The following is a 14593-nucleotide window of genomic DNA, read 5'->3' as shown; positions in this document are numbered from 1 at the left end:
TAACCCCCAAGGTTGCCCTGACATTCCTCATGTTATTTATAATTCTGGAAGTTAAGAGCAGGTTTATTTATTTAATAGGAGGCTCGATCCATTGCTCCAGAGCTACTTTAGTAGAAAGCACTGATATACATCAAAGGGCAAAACTTATGGACGGCTGAAACTGTAAGGCAGGCAAAACCAACAGACTGGAAGCTCCTCAGGAGTTTTGAGATGTGTCTGTAAAGAACAACGTACTTCTTTTGGCTGCAGGTTCACTGTAAGTTTAGATGAAGGACATGATTTCATCCAACATTTTCGTGGTTCATTTGCAACCAGGATGTTTATATAAAGTAAATAGCTGGAATTGAAAATCTGATTTTTTGCTTGCCAGTAATATCTTGAACCTGAATTGCATTTCAGGAATTTAGCTCAGAAACTAACTTATACACAGCTAACATTTTATATTCATATTTAGATCTTTCTCCTAAACCTGATTATTTGTTGACAACAATCTCTCTCCCACAAATTGCAAATGAAATAGAAAAATGCTAGAAAATGTTATGAAAATGTAAAATGCCTTCAGATAATTTTTAAAAAGTGTAAAAGACCACTGTGTAAACCCACAAAAAACAGTATCATGAAGGTAAATTTGAGAAGATATGAGATCACATCATAGCATATTTAGAAGGCAATCTTTGGGATATTCAGAAATTAGTCTTCAGAATTATCCAACTTCAGAGTTAGACCAACACTGTGTATCACCCTGACCTAGCAACTGGTTCAGCTCATGAGGATGTGGAATGCAGTCGGTCTGCAAGATAATGACCTAAGGGAAAAAACAGGCGGCTCAATATCATGGCAATATTTCCTTTCATTTCAAATTGAAGGTTCTCACTTTTTATTACCTCTCTTCCATCTTCAGTTTCTTTTGTTTGAGGATAACTGTGTTATTTACAGAATTTTACTGTTCAAACTGCCAAGATTAAATTTAGTCGATAAAAACAGTTTAAGAGAAGCACCCTACATTTACAGAAAAAATGGACATTAAATCAGGCACCTGCATAAAGAGACCAGAAAATGAAGATTCAGACAGCTGCATTTAATTTCTTTTCATGCATTCTTGTCAAAAAGAATTGCTGTTAGTTGTGGCACTACTTTACTTGTATCCTGCTGTCAATTGAACTAAAAATTCTGAAAATTCTGTTGTTCTTTTGCTTTAAATGAAGGTCGCCATAAGAAGGAGCAATTTCATTAATGAGATTTCTAGAGGAAGCTCCAAGAGAAAAGAGTTCAGCCTTCACAGTTAGAATCAGGTTCATTTAGCTCCTGCCAAATGCCCCCAAAGCTGCTAAGGTTCAGAAGTTGAGCATCAAACCCTCATAGCTGATGCCATACATGAAAATGCAGGGGGAAAAGGTGATTCATAGCTATCAATAAAGACTTTGAGTCTTATTTATTCCTAGCCATGCAATTGCAGACTCAAGCCATGCCATTTCCAGCCTGCCACAGAGTCCTGACATTTTGGGAGCATTTTCAGCTTTGCAAAGGTCAGAAATCTGAAACAACACCTTATCTCACAATAAATAGTTGAAGACCTGGGCCCTTTGTGTATCTGCATATTTTTTTTTATTAAAATCAATAGTGTTGTGGGTATCTCAACACTATTGGTTTTAATAAAAAAAAATTTATTTTTTATATTGGGTTTTATTCTTTTGACAGAAATACTCATCTAATCTACTCCTCAGAGAAAAAATGTTTGTCAAAAATATACTTTAAATGAGACTTTCTGTAATTCAGGCATTCAGAACACATTTTTTTCTAGTTCAGAAATTGACATTTTATTAATTCTTAAGCACTAGAATCTTTTTCATAATGGCATACCATTGTTAATCAAAGGGTCTCCTCTGTATTTCTTGGAATAAAGCCAAAGCAAAATCACATTATGCCTGAAGGGGAATGCAAATGATCTCTCTTGCTTATTGCCTATCTCATTTCAATTTTCTTACTGAATATTTGAATTTTCTCTCCTAAATTAAATTAAAATTCTGTCTTATATACATACACCTACCATTCCACTGCCCTCTGCTGGAGAGAATATATCCTATAGCCAATTTATGGGAAAGTAATCTGTGATTGACTTGGGGCTGATGTTTCTGGACCCAAAAATGCAGTGTTCCTCTCTTGGGTGGACCCTGCAAGCAGTTGGCCAGTACATCCAAAGGCAGATGTTGGATCATTATCTGTCTCCAGCACAAATAAACATTCCATTCAAAAAAGTGAAAACACCGAGTTTAGAAAACATGATGACAGCACTATTAAGAACCCAAAAATTAGGATGTGCCAGAGGTAAAGTTTCACATGGAAATGTGTCTCTAACTCCATGTGCATATGCATTTACAGTGCAGATTTTGTTTTTATGGAGGAAAACCTGATTGTTTTTCTGTATGGTTTAGGGGTGCTCTCAGATTTAGGTCATTTTTTTGTGTGGGTAGTCATTAGTAAGGATTTATCTGAACCTCCCCAAAATAATGGCAGGTGCTCTTCTGCTTTTTGTTATTGAAACCAGCTTATATGTAAACATAAGGTGCAAACCAAATTCATAAATAAACTGAACACACAAATTCAATCTGGATTGTTTGAAAAATCTGTGATAAACTACTTTGCAGAAAGACACATTAGAGTACCACTTACAATTGTGTCAACTAGCTATTGAAAACTAGTATTTTGCATAAGCAAAAGACAATTGAATCAGGACTTGCCTCACTTCAGGCAGCTAGGTGGTTATAAAGTGATCATTCATTCAAACAAAAAATTCAAATGAAAATGAGCAGATCTCTTTAATGCGCTGTCACTGGCAAAAAATAATCAATATGACGATTTAACATTTATCAATGATGATTTAACATTTATCTTGCTGCATCACAAAATTTCTCCATGTTTTTCACTGGTACAGCTTCTCACTGGAAACTACTTCATATCAAAAGCTGGTAAAAGAGACTGGAAAACAAACAGCTTACAGAAAGACTTCCTATATTCTTTCTTCTGTTTTCTATTCAGTTTGCAATTACAGATCTGCAAACCACTTTTCCTATTCTGAATTCATCTGAAAAACAGAGAGGAAAACGAGAATCAAAGATCTTACTTGCTTCAATTTGAGCTATTCTCACTAACTCAGATTTACTTACAGATTAAGAATGAAAAATTATATGTGCACTTCAAGGTTTAAGGTACTTCATATCCTGTAAGGGATGAGGCTATAAAATCCATTTGTAAAATCATTTGCCTTTATTTCAGCTGAAATTTTGCTGTAAGACAGCCAAATTTAGTCGCAATCTATACACAAGAAATATTTTTGCTTAAAATAATATGCAGCATACAATCCATTAATTCAAATTTTCATCAAAACCTGGTATTGTTTTCTCTTGCAGCTGCTCTTTGTCAGACTAAATTTTATTTTTCAGAGCATTACAGTAACAGAAGTAAACCCCTCTTGGCAAGATTTTGTTAGAGACTGGAGAAGTCCTTCTCTTGTATTACCTGCAGGCAGCACACTGTTCAGCAAGTCTTTCGGATCCAAATGGTCGTGGTGGGAAAATCTAATTAAATTGAAATTTTTTTCTGGGGATGATGAGTTTGCGCTGCTCTGGAGCAGAAATGCTAAAAAAGCTGTGTTAGACCCAGCCATGTTTTGCTGCTGAAAAATCAGGATACAGGGAGTACAAACACAACAGGCTTCCAGACCTCGGGCAGGGGGATGTGTAACCTGGCATCACCAGCACAGTCAGGCGATGTAACTTCTTCACTTGAAGGCTTCATTCACAGACCTTTAAGTCTTTTCCCTATAATTGAAACCTCTGAAGGAAAACAAAACCAATCCTGACTTGTGTTGCTGAGGGAAATTTGTGATCTGTTTGACAGATGCTCGCCCGTTCTTCCAGGTCCCAAAGCTTTCCAGCAAATGAGCCGCCAGGCTGTTCCCCACTGGTTCAGGCAGGAACGCTTCCTGGTACAGGAACATATTTTTCTTTCCCTTCAGCTGAACCTTTGCCCATCTTCATGTAGCATGCCCCACTTTAATAGAGAGATTATTCCCTGTGTGTTTAAATACGTTGGAAAAAGTAATTTCTGTAGAAGTACAGAATGACCTCATGCTTGTATCATTTCTCTCACCACTCTATTTTGGAGGCAAGGGCAGGATCCTGGTGTGTGCAGCTCAAAGCCATCTGACCTACAAGACTGATGGGCTCTTGGGCTTCCTCTCCTGGTTCTCAACACAGGGTAAAAATAATCAATAAGACCACAAATGTTTTGCTTAATATAATAGTTGAAAGTAAGTGCATGTGATGTTGCCTTCATCAGTGATGTCCTCATCAATTTTTTGACATCGTGGGATGCAGTGGAGTCTGGTGACAACTGCTAAAATGAAACTTGGTCTCAACTCTAAACAAAGTTACTGCTGCTCTGTGTGTGTACAGAACTAGCATGAGAATGAACAAAACCTAAGGCTAACTGGAAGGCACCTGGGGAGGAATGATTTAAAAGGAGATTTTCATTTCCAGATCCAATTCAAAACTTCCCTGGCTAAAGCCAGGCACAATAATGTTAACTGTTAGTCTAATATCAGCACCTCACCACAGTGACACTGACAGGTTTGTCTGTAGTAAGATTTCTCACATTTCTGCCTCATAATAGAAGAAAAATTATTAGTTTCTAGAAGTTTTGGGAAAGACATAGTATTGTATCCTTATAAGTTATTAAGGGAAGCTGTATTAAAAAAAAATTGTTTCAGTCTTAAAATATTTTGTTCTATGGTCATGGCAGGGGGGAACAGAATTAATTGTTTTTCTGACATGAAAATTTTCTTTTCTCAGAAGCTCCTCTTGATTGATTGATTGATTATATATTCCAATGATAACCTTTGAAATTATAGCTTTCATGAGACCATATGCAAAAGAAGAGTCTCCCTCACCTGTAGCTTGAACTGGTCAAAAGAAACTTCTGAATCCTAAACCAAAACTCTTCCAGTTGACTTGGAAGCTCATACATGCAGCAGAACACCAGGCTGGTGAGCTCTTTGCAGCCTGTGTTGCCAAGGAGACGAGGAACTGGTTTTGGAAAGCAATGTTTAGTACATTTATATAACAAGGAGTTGCAGGTTTCAGTGCTGCAAGTGTACAGATTTCTGCAGTAATATATATCGGATATATTTGAGATGGCTGTTTTTTTACACAAAAATAACCCCAAAAACAACAACAACAAAAAGCCCAAAACCAAACAAAAACCAACTAACCAAACAAAAACATGTACAGGAAAATAAGTGAAAAAATATTTGAGACACTGTTAAGAGAATTTTTTTTTAAATCTATATTTATTTATTTATTGTTCTGACTTGCATAATCAGTAGCACTGAAGGAGTCAAAAGGTTCTGAAGACAAGAACTGATGTAGTCTCAGCCAGGCCCACACAAAACAGTGCCTGAAGGTTGTTCAGTGCTCCAGACCCATTCATGTGGCCAGCCAAGAGCCAAGAGGCAGCAGCCATCTGTCCAGTGAGGATTCTGAGCCATGAAGATGCCTTCTTCCTCACCCAGAAAGTAAACTGAGGCAGGGCTGGCTGGGACAGAATGGTTGCAGCCCAGTGTTGACAAGCTGAACTGTTTTCTTGCCTATCCTCAATGTGCAGGTGCATTTGATGGCCAGGGGTTTTTCAAGGAAACCATTTTTCTTCTAAAGCATTTGCTCTCGCTCTGGTTCAGTTTTGTCTTGCTTTTTACATTTCAACTGCCCATTTTGACAGTATTTTTAGAAGGCTACACTTTTCCCTTTTGGCTGAAAGAAGTTGTAGAGTTTTTTAGATTATATTAATGAATTTCCTGATAAATAGATTTTAAAATCCCTAGCATAGTGATAACTTCTATTTCATTTAACATGAAGTAGTAATACAATGACATTGAAACAGAATTTTCTAATTTGTTTGACACTTCAAACAGAAATATATATTTAAAAGCTCTCACTTTTACCACTAATCAATTTTATAGTTAAATTGAGACCTTTGCTGAAATATTTACCAAGAAGTTAATTCAGAGAAATTAGTTTTGCATTTAGTTCCAAAAATTACTGTCATTGTGGGACTACAAAACTGCTGGTCTAAAAGTTTTTGTGAGTATTTATTTCATACTAGAATGTACTGGCTGCCATATTAATAAAGTCACTATAGAAATAAATGGGATCAGTTAAATGTATTCAATTCTTTATAGAGGTACACAAGATTCAACCTAACTATAGGAAGCACAAATTTTCTTAAAATTGGCTACTAAAGCTAAAATTAGTAACAGCATATGTCCACACTTTGCTGCTTCCTATGTCTGAGAAAAACTGACATTACTTTCTGCACCCTAAAATCCAGATTTGCAAACAAAATAAATCAGTCCTTCTATCAAGTTGTGCATTTGCAGAATAAGACACTTCCACTACATTAATTCTTGGTATTTAAATACCCTAATGAAGGCAGGAGCCAGATACTGTAGAAGCACATTCAAAATAACAGAATCTGAATCAAAGAATTTACAGACCAGCAGAGAGTGTCATGGACAAACACCGGAAGAACAATTTCCCTAGTATGTTATTTGTCCAATGGCAGGAATAGGAAATCCTTGGGCATCATAATCCTCAGGTGATTTAAAATAATTAGAAATCATTCAGATGCATATTGCTAGTTCTGTGTTAAAGGAGTTGAGCACAACAGAAAACAATGTTGGTCACAACCTTTGTAAAATAAGCTTATACAACTAATAACACCTTGTTGAGGACCAATGGTTTTTAAACCATTTAAAACCATTCCTAAATTGAATGGTTTTTATTTAATAATAAGCTCTTTCCATTGTTGAAACCAAAGAAAAATATATTTAGATATGAGAATAGGTGTGCTACATGCTGAAAGGCACAAACCAGTATTTCCTGGAACTAGTTAAATAATAGTGGACAAAGCTCAACTTCTATATAGTGCAATAAGGTCTCCTTAAATCCAAGTTGTTGCTAAAAATTGTCTAACTTTGGAGCTCTTTGCTCCTCTAATTCTGTGGCTACAAATTATAGATTGTTTCCAGCTTATTGAATGAATCTAGAGTTATATTTTCTGTTATCTTAAAGAGATTGCATTGGCGGTAACCAAGAAGAAGACTTTGTTTACCTCACTCTGGCTGCTGTACTCTAAATTTGAAGCTTCTAGAAAGGAGAAGGAAGGGGGGAATTGCTTATTTTCTCAGGAGCAAGCTCATCTCTGCACAACTTTTTAAATGCAGATGGAAAAGACGAGAAGTGGTGAGCAGCATGATTACAGACTGGGATATTCCTGAGAGGACACAGCTACTTGCCTGCAGCATTGCCTACAGATTCAAAGCTGAGCTCTGGAGGAAACAGATCAGAGAACAATTCCTGGGAATGGGGAGAAGGCTTCAAGGCTAGGAATGGGGAGAAGGCTTCAGCCTTTATTTCAACCCCCAAAGTCACTGGCGGCTGCTGATTTTGGAAGGAATTTGGAGAAAGGACTCTCATCCTGCAAGAAACATTGGTTGGGGTTGATTTTTTCATGCTTCCTTAATCCAGTATCCTGATGTTCCCTACTTCCTGAGCCATATTGTCCAACTGTGTTTACTTTTGTGCCAATGGCACAAGTAACTTTAGAATTTGGAGATTTTGTATCTTACATAAAAGAAAGTATGACAGGAAGACAGCAGAATGGTTCTGTTTCTAGATTTCAGCAAATTCAGTGTTGAGACAGGAGAGAGGCATAAGTACCAAGTAATCCCAGGCTGGAATATCAGGACACAGATATCCACAGTGTTCTACTAACATATTTGTTATTAAGCTGCTTTTAAGATTATGTTTAGAGGAATAGGAAATGATGATGCTCTGCAGTTCAACAGGCAGCTGCATCAAACAAGAGGTATCAGAGACTCTGTGGACAACTGGCTACCATCAAAAGGCTTGAAATCTGAAATTCTTACAACTAGTTCATCTGTACAGAGCTCAAAACCGTATTCAGTGTCACAAATAGCAATGCTGTTGTGGCTGAATGGATCTTCAATACAGTTCTTGAAAATCAAATATTCTCCACCAGAATTTCTCAGTTGCCCAATATCTATTATCTGTGCATGATCGAGAAATTAGGTTTACAAACATCCTATTCTGCCAAAACTTAAAAAATGCCAAACATTTATTTCCTAGGAGAAAAAAGTGAAATTACAAAAGGTTGATTGCTTTCTATTAGCTCTTTAAACTTTCACCAACTACTCAATTATTTTTATTTCAATCAGACCATAGATACTAAATTAAGGATTTTCAGTGTGATTTTCTGAAATTAAATTACTCTGTTTGTATCAAGCAAGAGAACAAAGTGAGACATTTGATATACATTATCAAGCAGATTAAAAAATCCTGGGCAAGGATGTTAACAAACATGCACAACACTTTCATAGATTTCTGAAGTAGACTGTAAGGAGAGAAATTTGATTCCTGCTCTTCGAGCTGACCTTTAATTTGGTGGTCACAGGAATCAGATCACCTGTGGCCTCGGTCTAGCATAGCCTTTCATCCAAAAAAGAGTATAGTAGCAAATCTTAATCAGAGTAGTAATGCACTCCCAGCTGTGTACTAAATTCTGTCTTGAAGGACCATAGGACCTAAGAAAAATTAGAATTCACCTATTTTGCATTCCTGATGGCAGATGATTTAAGGAATAGTGGTAATGAGATAATACTGGACCTGTGGGAAAAAATAAATTACTCAACAATTGAAAAACAAGACCAGAGCTTGTTACCAGGGCATTTTTTTGAAGATTGACTACATAATCTTTCTGGTAATTTGTTAACATTGCCCTAATTCTAAAGTTTTCTTCTGTTTTCCAAAATCCTGAGATTTAATAGGTTGGTTTCAAAAAATCATGAAGATTCAGGGTGAAATTTTCAACAACATGCTACTTTAATTTTAAATACTAGCACATTGATGATGTGAGATGCACCTGCAGCTATACATTGTCTCTCTGCCACTAAACCTGAAGTGCTCATTGCACTTTCAAACTTGTCCTTACACCCTGCTGAAAGTCATATTTCAGATTATCACAGGAGGAAGGCTGTTGCCTGCACAAACAGTTTTACTGGATTAGTTACTCTCTAGAGAACTGGTTTGCTTTGAATTTTTATCCAGTCAGGCTTTTCACCCCAAAGATTAGAAGAAAAAAAATGAAGTTTAATCAAGGAAAGCAAAGGCTAAAGTTCTTTGTTTCAAGACTGTAAACTTACAGAGGTGAAGGAAACAAAAAAAAAAAAAAAAAAGAAACAATTATAGATTGTACCTAGCAGTATTACACAACGAGCCTTGAGGTATTATGTAAAACATTCTTACTCAAGGAACAGCTTCAGCTCATACCACTTCATGCCCATCCTTGCTGCTGCTCTCAGTGTGGATTAGAACTAGTTTGAAGACCTGAGAAGTTCCCACGCTGCTAGAGTTCATCAAATTCTTTTGTGAGTTATTTTCTCCCTTTACTCAGAACAGAACCTTATCCCCCCTTTCTCATCTCTTCTCTGGCATTGTTATCATGTAGAAATACAGTTTCTGGATCTCCACAATAATGAGTGTTTTGACTTCTGTCCCCCCACCCTGTCTTTCAGAAGAAGCTATAACACGAGTTTTACCTTTAGATAATTAGCAAGTATCTGAAGTGCATGGGATCACCCACAGTGTTAATGCATATGAATGAGCATTGAAGGAGAAAGAAAACTTATTTCAGTGACTGTGGTTCCTCTGCATTTTTTCTTCAGAGCTCTGTCCAAGCTTCTTCTGCAGGCGCTCATGTGGTCGAAAGAAAGTGTCCGCTTATCTACCTGGAAAACAGAAGGAGAATGAAGGTGCAAGAGTATTTTTTTAAGTCAGTTTAGAAGACCTGACATTCTCAGACCTGAGGTCACCAGTCTTCTCCAAAACTGACAACAAAGATGGATTAATAGTCAACTGGAGTGCCAAAGCTCCTTGACAGTTTGAAAGTCTATTGACTATCCAGATTCAAAAGAATACAGTGTCTAGCCAAGAATTTCTTATGCATGAACAGATCACACTGTTTGGCCCCAGGAATTACAGCGAATACTGTTCAAAATCTAAACTTGTGTCTATGTCATCTTCTGTCTCATGTCATCTTTCTAAGAGATGGTGATGATGAAAGATGAAACTAGCTGCAGAAACTGGCAAAGTCATGATAGAAATCCAGAGGTAAAATATTACTTAACATGAATGGATATTTCAGGTGACCATAAACAAAAAGGGCACAAAAGGTGCTGTGGGTAAGAGCTGAGTGCAACCTTCATTTTGTTTTACAGAGCTGGAAAACTTAGTAGGAAACAGAAGAAAACATAAGAACTCCACCCCCAAACCCATGAACAAAATAATATGAAAAGCATTTTGTTTTGGCAAAAATACATAATATAGAAAGAGTTTTGTTTTGTCAAAAATGTTTCTCTCCACTGTCTAAGTGTTTTGATTCAGCTGAGCAGCTTAGATGATGCAAGGGACTCAGGCATGTGCACAAAGAACAGCACCTTCCAGGCATATCTAAAGCAAAGCAGGGTCTGACTTAATCACCTGCAAAATAAAACCACACAATAACGTGAATACACATGTAGAGAACACTCAACTGAGAAATGTCTTCCTTTGCATGTTTCAGCTGAGGAGGCTTGTGGAAGGTTTCCAATTCAGCTTCCAAAATGTGTCCATCTAAGCCTAAATTTTTGCACAAGTTAGACTTTTAAGCGCTAGTCTTTGCTAAAAAGGATACTTGTATTTTAAAAAGTTATTTGTGTGTGTAAATGTTGTTGGCCATATTCTCACTCCAATAGGATTTAAAGCTTTGCTAGGTCAGATTTCCATCAGTAAATACTTCTCACTCAGCAAGCATTACAACACAACTAAATCCATTCTCCTTTTAAATATTCAAAGCAAGGAGAAGTTTGAGGGCAGCCCGTGGCATAGATCAAAACCCACAAATTAAGTAACTGAATGAGAAACATAGGAGGCATTTGGCAAAAATTTTCTTTCACAATAAACCACACAGAAACTTGATTTCATTTTTCAAGCAAACCTTCAGAGGTTTCAAAATCTATGTTTTTCAAAACTAAAAAGAGGTCTTGAAACAGGCTTGTTCAATCATTTGGGGCCAATAATTAATATGACAAATGCTGAAAAGTAAAGCTGGAAGACCTCCAAGTTCCAGATAAAAGACCAAAACTGCTTTTTTTTTTTAATTTTCCATTGCAATTGCCATTCACTATATATTTTTTTTTGGCCTAAGAAAATCTTCACAGTATTTCTTAAATTTATGAAGAAATTCATACAAATTGCCATTCCTACAAACTGCTCTTTTCACTGTAGTCTTATCTCCCTTTGCAAGAAATGTAACAGTCATGAAATAACTTGCATACAATGAAGCAATGAACTCAGACCTGAGAAATATGAACAGCAGATGAGGGGGTTGTGATTGACTATATATTCAAAATACAGTGACTTGTGAAGAAGAGGCAAAAATGCTTGTAGTATACAATGTATGGGTGTTGAAAAGTAAACAAAGGTAATATACGTTGGTGCTTCGTTTGAGTTCGTCTTTTTTTTCCACCTATACCCTATCCAAACACAAGTTTATTCTATCCTGAACAACTTGGAAGTGCTTAAAGTGTTATGATTGGCCCTGTCTGGTTGAACTGTACACTCAATTCATTAGCTTTTATTTACCAGAAACACAATCATCTATGTGTATTCTACTGAATTCTTTCAAATATCAGGTTCTGCCGACCCAGCTGGGTAAGTACAGCTGCAGAAAATTATTTCTATTTTGCAGTTTGGTTCACCCAAAATGTAATATGTAACACTAGACAAAACATGCTATAACACTGTGCAGTTTGGTAACAAAATAATGAATTACTAAAACTTGAATTTGTGGGTTAAATCAACAGAAATAAGTAAGCCCAGCAAGACAGCCTGAAAGAGAATTCAGAGTCGATTTGGATAGGAGTCTAGCCAAAAGAAATGGACTAGCACTTCTTCTTTGAATAACTGCACTGTCTGGCAATCCATTTAGTCTTTTTGAACTGCATGCATGTGAAACCTGTCATAATGAGGTTTGAGCCCAGGCCAGAATTTCATAGGTATTGCAAAGAATATTTAATTTACTGAATCATTGTGCAGCAACATACAACAGAAAGTAACTGAATTGCTCTCTTGATGTCTTCAAATGATGTCTGAGTGTCTCTTTAAGAACATATGCTTTGCCATAGAACCATCTTGTTACTGGAGTTAGAGAATTAAATAGTAAGTCCTATGCAGGAAGTCAAACAAGATAACTTAGTGACTCTGTCTGGTTTAAAAAATTTGTAAAATGCAGGTCTAAGTGAAAGAATACCTATGGGCTGCATTTTATCAGAACGTAGTAATTGCTGTGCTGGCTGCTATAATGTGATCACATGAAAACCAGCTTTGTTTTTTGTTCTCATGTCTTGTGAGATAAGCCAGTGATTATAGGCAAAACCTAAATACCCACTACTTCTAAAAATGTGTACAGCTCTCCATCATCCTAACAAAATTAATTTTTTTTTTGGAATGGTATACACTCTGTCCCTGACTTAAAGCTGCTGTTTAGGTGTGATTATCTATTCACTTGGAATCAGTAAAAGCTAATGGAAAAACAGTGAAAAAGAGAGTAAGGGCTTCAGAAACATGAGGTAATACCAAATACTAAAAGATCCTGCAAGTCCACAACAAAATATTCTTGAGAATGTTAATGATCTTGACTCCATCCTCCCTTTATTCAGAATGGCTGCTGTGCTGATACCAAACCATGCACTGAGTGGCAAAGGGAAGGCAAAGGGAAGCACGACCAACAACCTGCTTCCAGCTCTAGTGAGCTGTGCTGGGAATGAGCATTTGCATTCTGGTAGAGCTGATCTGCTGCAGCCTCTGAATGGAGTGACTATACAAAGCAGTCACACGGCATCAGTTTTGTACTCCGCTGCTTTCCAGGAGGGTTAATAATAAAGTCCTGAATGAAAATTAAACCAAAATAAGGAGAAGTTTTTGTGCTTTAGGGAGAATCAAAATAATGAACGGTATAGTGTGCTAGGACCACACAAGCAGGGAGAACAGCTGGTGAAATAAAGGAGATGGGGCTGAGAGGGTACAGATCTTCTGCCTAAGGAAATAAATGTGCATATTTGTTTTGGGAAACAAGATATCACAGAATCAGCTATCAAAGTCACTCAATCCAAATACCTCATTTCTGACCTTCCATTTGCTGATTTATTGCCACTGATAACTAGAACGAGAGTCCTCATCTGCAACTTCATGGTTTTCCCCTAAGAATTCTTGGCCATAAAGCAATGAGACTTTTCAACAAAATGTAGGCCCAAGTTTCTAAGTGCTCTACTGCAGTAGATCACTCCACAGAAATAACCTGATTTTAGGATTCTTTCAGGGTAAATCACACAATTCAAAAATAACCATAGTCTTAGATGAGAGTCATGATTAACAGCATCCCAGTGTCATTTGGCACTGCCCTTGTCATACCCCCATTGCAGCTCCTGTGATTTATAAGATGTGTGTCTCTGTGATCACACAGTAAACTGTAAAACACTTTCTTACATGTTGCAGAATCACACAAGCATCAAGGCTGGAAGAGGCCTTCAAATCTAGTCAAATCATCAACCCAGACCCACCATAATCACCCCTAAACCATATCCCCAAAAGCCCCATCCAGGCACCTCTTGAATACTTACAGAGACTATATCTCCCCAGATAACTAATTCCAATGCCTAACCACTCCTTTGGTGATTTTCTTTTTCAAATATCTAATCTGTACCTCTCCTGAAAAACATGGGGTTTTTTTTATTTGTGTTTTGATAATTCATCAAATAATTTTGAGGGTTCAAATAGGTTTACTCTCACTGTGTTTTTTCTGCCCTCTTGTTTTTTCTGCCAAAATTAATGTCAGTTCACTTCAGATGGTGATGAAAGATGGTTAAAAATTCATAACAATAGAAATAATGCCAGAAGAATGTGCTTGTGAAGTAGGAGTGGCTACCCAGCAGCAGAGGCAATTCATACAGAGCTGTCAGGTGTTGTTCCAGTGAGACAGAAACTCTCGTTATTGACACTTCCTTTCTGGCTCAGAGAAGTCTGCCTTAGGTGGATTACATAAAAAAGCCCAAGAAGAAAGTGAAGCAGGTTGGGCAGCTTGGCAGACGCTGAGAGGGGCGTGTGCGTGCTCATTCCTCAGCGCACGTGTGTGACGGGCACGAGCGTGCAGGTCCCTGGGTGGATGTCTCCTTTCCCAGAGCATTGTTCAAGTGTAGGAGGGAAAGGGCACTGCCCACGCTCCCCTCCCAGGACCTGACCCGGTGGCAAGGGCCTTGCATTCCTCAGCTGAGAAGTGCGTCTGTTTGCCTGAGCTGAGCCAGATGAAAGCAGCGCTACCAGGCTCCAGCTTTGCCTCAGGCCCTTGCTTCTGAAAGAGCCAACCCTGCTGTTTCTCTTTGGGGCTTATTTCTGGTTTGAGAAGAATTGGCTAAAAGGAAAAC

The sequence above is a fragment of the Ammospiza caudacuta genome, chromosome 3, assembly GCF_027887145.1.
Source record: "Ammospiza caudacuta isolate bAmmCau1 chromosome 3, bAmmCau1.pri, whole genome shotgun sequence".
Taxonomy (NCBI): Eukaryota; Metazoa; Chordata; class Aves; order Passeriformes; family Passerellidae; genus Ammospiza; species Ammospiza caudacuta.
Note: the sequence above shows the minus strand (reverse complement) of the source record.